Here is an 8,831-nt window from a genome sequence, read left to right on the forward strand (position 1 = left end):
ATAATTTAGTCAATTTTAGTCTTTCATAAATTAGTTGGAAGTTTTAATTAGGAATGTTTTTGGTTGAACTGCTATAGTTTTTTACCTTTTGTATAAACGATTCATGTATTTTACTGGCTTATGCTGTATCAATAAAACTGAATCTGTCCCAACAGAAGAGGCCTGAAAGGAGCCCCTTCCACCTCACCCTGCAGGGTAGGCCAATCTGGGCCCATCGGCCTGAAGCAGGCGGGCCTCCCGGGGTGCAGTTTTAAACCTCCCCCTGGCCCTGGCATGGGAAGCTCCCATCAATCGCTTTAGAGGCGAGTGAATCGGGTGGCGGCTCCTGGGCTCGGCTCAGAGGTAATTACGAAACTCAGATAAAGCCCTATATTTAGAGCCACCACCAGCTGAGCCAGACTCCTGCCTGCCTGCCCCACCCACTGCAGGTGCAGAGCCAGCTGGCCGGAGAGAAGAGCCATGCCTCCAGGAGGCAAGGTGCCCAGGGGAAGCAAGGTTGGGATTGGGGCCCAGTCAAGTGACCAATCTCGGGCCAATCCAGACAGCTCAACTGGGCGGGCGAGGAGGGGGGAAAAAAGTCTCCCTTGCAGCGATGGAGAAATCCCCTCTTCTGTGTAGCTCTGGAAGACAGAGGTTCTCTCCTCTCCTATTTCATCCTCCCAAAAACCCTGCGAGGTAGGTCAGCTAAGAGAGCAGACCAAGGTCAGCCAGTCACTGGGGACTGAATCCAGGTCTCCCCGATTATAGTTTGAGGCGCCAACCTCTATCCTACGCTGGATCTATTTTTGCTTTCACTTTTTAAAAATTATTTGCATTTGTTCATGTTTTGTAAACTGCTTTCAAATAGTTGAAAAGCAGTTTTTAAAAAGCCTCTGGTAAACAGACATCCAAAGGTTGCCAGCCCCCAGGTGGGGCCTGGAGCTCTCCTGGAATAACAATTGGTCTCCAGACTACAGAGATCGGGTCCCCCTAGAGAAAAATGGCTGCTCTGGAGGGTGGGGCTCTATGACATCATACCTCACTGAGGTCCCTTCCATCTCTGCACCCCACCATTGCCTTGCTCTTCCCCTAAATCTCCAGGAATTTCCCGACCTGGCAACGCTATAAACAGGCACAGCGCTCCCCTAGGCACGGCAGCCTTTGGTGTCTCTTCAGGCCAGAGACTCCCATGAAGTCATGCTCTGCTTACAAGCCCCTCCCCCTCTGGTCCCCATCGCCCCAGGCTCCGCCCATACACACCCAGAAGCGCCTGGAAGAGTTCGCTTTGGAAGATTCCGAGCAGCTTCTCCGCCTTGTGCCGAAAATTTTGGTCCAGCAGCAGAGATTCCTCCATCAGGCGCAGAGCGGCTGCCGTATCTGGGACCGAAGGGAAGGCAGAGGGAGAATTAGGGGAGGGGCCAACCATGTGGCAGAAGGCCCCCTTGGCCCCTTAACGTGCACCCCTACCTTGGTTCACCCAAATGCCCTGAACCTAGGGTTGCCAACCTCCAGGTACTAGCTGGAGATCTCCTGCTGTTTCAACTGATCTCCAGCCGATAGAGATCAGTTCCCCTGGAGAAAATGGCTACTTTGGCCATTGGACTCCATGGCATTGAAGTCCCCCCTCCCCAACCCCCCCTCTCAGGCTCCGCCCCAAAAACCTCCTGCCGGTGGCGAAGAGGGACCTGGCAACCCTACTCGGAGCTGGCAACCCTAGCTGGCAACCTACTCTTGCCCTTTGTTACAAGTGATTTAATATTATTACACCATTTGTCCAATAAATAGGGTTGCCAACCTCTAGGTACTGTGGTAAACAAAGGTTAGCATGCTGTAGGATACTCAGCAAACTAGAAAAAGCACTTCACAAAGCTAGCAATTCGGTAGTGCAGCGTGTGAGTATGATGCTCTATCTTCTATTTTCTCCCTTGTTTAAGCCAATTGCTAGCATATTCATGTTAATTATCATTTGTTAATTAGTATTATGTACTAATTTATGATATAGTGGTCCCTGAAGAAGGCGTTAATCGCTGAAACAGAAAGATCACCGGGCTTCTGTTGAGAACAACTGCACTACTGAATTGCTACTCTCAAGAAGCATATCTGTGGAAGAAAGGGAGGTTGGCACCCCCTTTCATGGACTTACCTATAATACTGTTATTTGTTTGTAACAAGGCATAGTCCTCTCTTTGGCATTACTTTTCAGGCAATAATTAACAACACATGTTTTTGCCTACATACTATCAGTGGTGGATATGTTATTAAATACCACTACTTTATAATCATTGTGTCTAGCTTTGTGAAGTGCTGTTTCTAGTTTGCTGAACCTCTAGGTACTAGCTGGAGATCTCCTGCTGTTACAAGTGATCTCCAGCTGATAGAGATCAATTCACCTGGAGAAAATGGCCGCTTTGGCCATTGGATTCTGTGGCATTGAAGTCCCTCCCCTCCCCAACCCCCGCCCTCCTCAGGCTCCACCCCAAATATCTCCCACCGGTGGCGAAGAGGGACCTGCAACCCTACCTGAACCAGCCCCCCCTTTTGGAGACCAGAGGGCTCCCACGTGTCAGGTTTCTGGCCAACCATTCAGCGCCAACCCCAATGCCAGAAAGAAACATGTGGGATGGAGGCACCTGGAGGCTCACAAAATCTCATCCCCTGCCAGAAATTTTGTTAGTCTTTAAGGTGCTACTGGACCTTTGTTATTTTCTACTGCTACAAACAGACTTAACACCCATCATGATCTATCTCCCTGGAGAAAATAGCCGCTTTGGCAATTGGACTCTATGGCATTGAAGTCCCTCCCCTCTCCAAACCCCGCCCTCCTCAGACTCCACCCCCAAAATCTCCAGTATTTCCCAACCTGGAGCAGGCAATCCAAGGCCCAGTCCTGGGTCAGCACACAAGCAGTTAGGAGTCCAAGCACCCAAACAGGAGGGCAAATCCAGAACGCACCAGCCAGGTCACAATCCAAGATCAGGGGTAAATCCAAGAGAAAAAGTCCAACTCCAGTCCAAAGTCAAAATGCAGGCAGGTACACAAAGGTTGTGGGCAGGTTACTTCCATGCTGGTCCACCCGTCTCTGGCTGCTTTTATCAGGGAAACCCTGATTAGGAGCAGGTGCGACTCCTCAGGTGCGACTCCTCAGCCTGCTGAGTCAGCCCCAGACAGGTGCCACCCATGGCTGGCTGAGCAGCCTCTGTGGCCTCGGCCCTGACCCCGTGGTGACTCCAGCTGACAGGCAGAGGCTGGCCGGTGCTAGGCTGCCAACTGCACACTATGGCACCGCTCCTGCGCCTCCCTCCGAGCCCGCCTTCTCCAGTGCTCCAAAGGCTCTGGTAATGCTGGAGGCGAGGCTGGCGGCTGCTGGGCTTCTGACTCAGCCTCGGGACCCGGGCTGTGAGAGGGAGGGCGTGGCGCGCTGACTTTGGCCTGAGACTCCCCTTCTGCACCAGGCGGAGGCTCTACCTTGTCTGGTGGGCCTTCCTGAGGCCTCCGAGCTCTGGGGCTGGCTTCCTCCATCTCTTCCTCATCCGAGGAAGCGTTGGCAGGCAGACTCGTGATAAATAGTCTTGGTGGTGGGTGCTAGAATCACAGAATCATAGAGTTGGAAGGGGCCACACAGGTAAGGTTGCCTGGTCCCTCTTCACCACCCGTGGGAGGTTTTTGGGGCAGAGCTTGAGGAGGGCGGGGTTTGGGGAGGGGAGGGACTTCAGTGCCATAGAGTCCAATTGCCAGAGTGGACATTTTCTCCAGATGAACTATCAGCTGGAGATCACTTGTAATAGCAGATCTCCAGCTAGTACCTGGAGGTTGGCAACCCTACACACAGGCCATCTAGTCCCACCCCCTGCCCAGTGCAGGACCAGCCTAGACAAGTGTTTGTCCAATCACTGGTTTTTTCCCCCTAGTAGCTTTAATATGTTTTTTTCTGCATGGTGGATACCTACCTCAAGTCTGACAGTGGGAAAGGCGGGGCATTAATATTTTAATACTTAAATATACAGAGATGAAACCCAAGAAATCTTGACACATGAAAAAACACCCTCATGAGCCAAGGCCCACCTCTGTGAACTACATGTGAAGAACTGCCACACATAACAGTGTATATAATAGGGCTGCCAACTCCAGCCTGGGAAATTCCTGGAGATTTGGGGAGGGATTTCACCTAAAATCTATGGTATGCCATAGAGCTTGCCCAATGAAGCAGCCACTTTCTCCAGGGGAACAGATCTCTGTAGCCTGGAGATCATAAGAACATAAGAAAAGCCCTGCTGGATCAGACCCAGGGCCATCAACTCCAGCAGTCTGTTCACACAGTGACCAACCAGGTGCCTCTAGGAAGCCCACAAACAAAACGACTGCAGCAGCGTCATCCTGCCTGCGTTCCACAGGACCTCATATAATATGCATGCTCCTCTGATCCTGGAGAGAATAGGGATGCACTGTGACTAGTATCTATTTTAACTAGTAGCCATGAATACCCCTTTCCTCCATGAACATGTCAACTCCCCTCTTCAAGCCTTCCAAGTTGGCAGCCATCACCACATCCTGGGGCAGGGAGTTCCACAATTTAACTATGCGTTGCGTGAAGAAATACTTCCTTTTATCAGTTTTGAATCTCTCCCTCCAGCTTCAGCAGGTGACCCCCCGTTCTAGTATTATGAGAGAGGGAGAAAAGCTTCTCCCTGTCCACTCTCTCCAAACCATGCATCATTTTATAGACCTCTATCATGTCTCCCCTTAACCGCCTTCTTTCCAAGCTAAACAGCCCTAAGCATTTCAACCACTCCTCCTAGGGCAGTTGCTCTAGCCCCCTGATCACTTTGGTTGCTCTTCTCTGCACATGTAATTCCAGAGATCTCCAGGCCCCACCTGGGGGCTGGCAACCCTAATAATTGCACACAGAGTATATTTGCCCAACAGCTTTTTTTCAACCACACAGACTGCAAAAACCAGTCCCTCACTGCCATGCAAGATGGAGCGCATTACCTGGCAGATGCACAGCTTGCCTTTCGTACAGACAGATGCCTGTCTGTCTGTCTCTCCCACACACACACTCAGGAGCATAATGGCTGTAGAATCCCACAACTCATGCGCTCATGCAGATCTTCACAGGTAGAAATTTCACATCGCCACAGAATGCTGGAAGTCTTTCAGGAGAGGATGCTCACACATTCAGCCAGCCCTTGTTGCGCAGAGCAGCTGGCCACTTGTCCCACAGATGCCTCCACGTACCCCCATCCCTTTGCTCATCCAAACGCCCCCCCTCCCCGGCGACAGGCCCCTTTTCCTTGCTGCTGAACACAAGCTCTTCCATGCTTTTCAGCCCCGTAAACTCTAAGCAATTACACAACTTTGAGGATGATGATGAAGAAACTGAAATTGTTCAAGATTTTCTTTTCCTTGGCTCCGTCATCAACCAAAAGGGAGACCACAGCCAAGAAATAAGAAGGCAATTGAGACTGGGAAGGGCAGCCATGAAGGAGCTAGAAAAGATTCTTCAGCGTAAGCATGTGTTTCTGGCCACCAAGATCAGGTTAATTCATGCCATCATATTCCCCATTACCAGGTACAGGTGTGAAAGTTGGACAATGAAGAAAGCTGACTGGAAGAAAGTGGATTCATTTGAAATGTAGGGTTGGAGGAGAGGTTTACTGATACCATGGCCAGCCAAAAAGAAAAATAAGTGGGTTCTGGCATGCTTATTTCTAGGGAGAGGTAGCAAATTCCATTCTGGTCATCTTCAGGAGGGTGTTCCGAAGTTTTGGAGCCACGGAGAGGGCCCTTTCTTGGGTCACCACCTGTCTAGCTTCCGACGGCAGGGGCACAGCTGAATGCAGGCTGGGAGGGGCTGTGGCTCAGTTTGTTGAGCATCTGCTTTGCATGCAGAAGGTCCCAGGTTCAATCCCCAGTGGCATCTCCAGTTAAAGGGACCGGGGCAAGTAGGTGATGTGAAAGACCTCTGCCCGAGGCCCTGGTGAGTTGCTGCTGGTCTGGGTAGACAATACTGACCTTGATGGACCAACGGTCTGATTCAGTATAAGGCAGCTTCATGTGTTCATGTAATGAGTGACTCAGGTCGCAATCACCACCACCCCAAAGGACCTCAGGCACATGTGATCAGCATGCACACATGCACAGACAGTGGGCCAGGCCCTCTTTTCCGGGTACCGCTCATTTCCCAAATGGTTCACTCTCACAAAAGACAGACTCCCCTCCCCACCAGTAAACACCGGTCCAAGTGTGACCTACGCACAAGCGAGATCTGCTCCATCCAGTCACACACACCCTCATTCTCTCAACAAAAGTACAGCTCAAACCCCGAAAATCTTGCTGGTCTCTCAGGTGCCCCTAGACTCGAATTGAGCTGTTCTACTGCAGGCCAACACGGCGACCCACTGGGACTAAAAGCATTCAAACCCCCCACAATATCAGCAAATTTGGAACAACTCAACAGAGGGGGGAAGGGAAAGAAGCAGTGCTGGTTTTGATATGCCGACTTTCTCTACCACTTAAGGAAGAAACAAACCGGCTTACAATCGCCTTCCCTTCCCCTCCCCACAACAGACACCCTGTGAGGGAGGTGGGGCAGAGAGAGTGACTAGCCCAAGGTTTCCCAGCTGGCTTCATGTGTAGGAGTGGGGAAACCAATCCAGTTCACTAGATTAGCCTCCGTCACTCATATGGAGTGGGGAATCAAACCCAGTTCTCCAGATTAGGGTCCACTGTTCCAAACCACCACTCTTAACCACACCACCACACAGGCTTTAAGCCACCCCTATAAGGAAAAGAGTGTTCAGGGGTTGCCCACCCGTCTTATTTTGTGTAGACCTTCCTAGTCCCTGTGGCTGAAAAAACGGGTCTGCCCCCGACCCTCTGGGCTCATAGAAGCCAGGCCGTCCCCAGGGAAGGGGCAGAAGCCCTCCACTTAGGTTAGTACCCCCAAAGTGCCTAACTTGGAGAAAGGTCCAGCAGCCGGAAGGGAAAAACAGGGAGCCCGCTTACCTTGCCTTTTTACGGGCATCTCGCAAACAATTCGGACAACCTTAATCTCTTAATCTCCCTCCCAAACAGCTGCCAGCTTAAAAGATTTGCTGGACAGATTGAAAACCTTTCCTCCGCCCAGCATTGTGGGAAATGTAGTGTCGCAGGCCACTCTGAAAACAGAGCCAAGGGTTCCACGCCAATTTGAAGTGCTGACAAAAGTTCACATTTCAAAATGTCTTTTTTAAATTTCTGCACTTTTGAAAGATTCAGCTTCCAGGAGGGCTTTTAGAAAACTGAAACCTTGAATCTGGTTAATGAATTAAGCAGCAGCTTGCTAAATTCCACACTCTCACACCTAGTTTTTAATTTTTTTAAAAATCCCTCTTCAGTCTCACAGTATCTGTAACTGGGAACATTGAAAATAAGCTGTTTAAGAGAATGATGGATGTGGAGAACTTGCTTCTCCCCCCACCCCAAGAGTGTTCCAACGGTATTCTTATTTCTTTAAAAAACATATGCATAAATAATTTCAGATTGGAGTGTCTGAGAAATTGCTGCCTAAATTTTTGCATAGGTTGTAGAAATGGTCAGCGGAATTTAAGGCAGTCTACTGTATCTTATGCTGGTATTACATCACTTTCTAATTCTGTAATCTATGTTACACCAGTTTGTTGCATCTAACACGTTACGCCAGTCTTATAACTTCTGCTTTAGCATACTTGTGGTATTGGTGCAATGTTCTCTCATTTTGGTTACGATCACTATGGAATAAATTGTTGGGCTGTATGTATCAAACTGCCTCTACTGCAACGTTTGTCACCTGCCTTGAGTTCTGCAAGAAAGGTGGGCTAGAAATGAATAAAATAGAAGGTGAGAGAAACCTGGGATGACCAGGGAGACGTCTGCTGTGGGACTGGTACCTACTGGGAGGGGTTCTATGGCACGTCCTTCTCTCATGCAAGTCCCTCAGCGTGCCACAGAAATTTTTGTAGCATCTGCAGACTTCCTTGGGGGGTCTCCCATCCAAGTACTAACCAGGGCCGACCCTGATTAGCTTAAGAGATCGCATGAGATCACCCTAGCCTAGGCCACCCAGGTAACGGCAAGAGATAAATAGAAATGGTTTGCGATTGCCTGCTTCTGCATAGCGACCCTGGACTTCTTTGGTGGTCTCCCAGGGCTGACCCTGCTTAGTTTCCCAGATCTAATGAGGCTGGACTGGTCTACAGATTGCACAAATCAAAATCTCGTTACACAACCTTAAGTGTGTGGTGCCACACACGGTGCTGCATGTGGAGGCTGTGGCGAGTTCTAATCCACACTTTTCAGACACTCCCGCCACCCCATTTAATGGCACTCTATCACTCCAGACGTTCATCAATGTAATTTAATTTAATTATTCACAGAAAACACCGTTGTCAGTACCGGAGTGCATGCTGCTGATCAAGTGGCTAAACATTGCAACCCAACAGGCTGTGGGGTGTCCCAGAGCCAAGCGAGGGGTGGGGCTCAGGAGCCGCCTGCAGTTATCCCTGCTGGAAGAATTCTGCCCCAATTTGAGGTGACAGAAAAGTCTTGGCCATTGACGGATGCCAAATGCCAAGTTCAAGTTGTGCCGGACCGAGAGATGAAAGGAAGACATCCCCCCGGGGCAACCGGCTAGTGGGGTACCGGCAACTATGGCTTGCAGTATTCCTCCCCAGCCAAGGCGCATTAAGGCATTTACAGAGCAAAGAGGTATATTCTCCAAAGGTGCTGCTAGCCCTCTTCAGATGTGGGGGGGGGGGGAAAGAAAGGGAAGAACGGGCCCTCCTCCCACCAAATTAACAGGCCCCTAATAGTCTTGCAGCAAGTGTAGCAGCAGG

The 8,831-nt window shown here is 50.1% G+C and overlaps 1 protein-coding gene across 1 annotated transcript in view; it reads left to right on the forward strand.

Moving 5' to 3' along the window:
* The first annotated feature begins 333 nt into the window (after window positions 1-333).
* The window catches only part of GPS2 (G protein pathway suppressor 2), a 138,620-nt gene continuing 130,122 nt past the window's right edge, over window positions 334-8,831 (forward strand). Inside the window, exon 1 of the mRNA XM_056863544.1 lies at window positions 334-338. The gene's annotated coding sequence lies outside the window, so the exon portion shown is untranslated. The remainder of the gene's footprint in view (window positions 339-8,831) is intronic.

The sequence above is a fragment of the Euleptes europaea genome, chromosome 18 (assembly GCF_029931775.1).
Source record: "Euleptes europaea isolate rEulEur1 chromosome 18, rEulEur1.hap1, whole genome shotgun sequence".
Lineage (NCBI taxonomy): Eukaryota > Metazoa > Chordata > Lepidosauria > Squamata > Sphaerodactylidae > Euleptes > Euleptes europaea.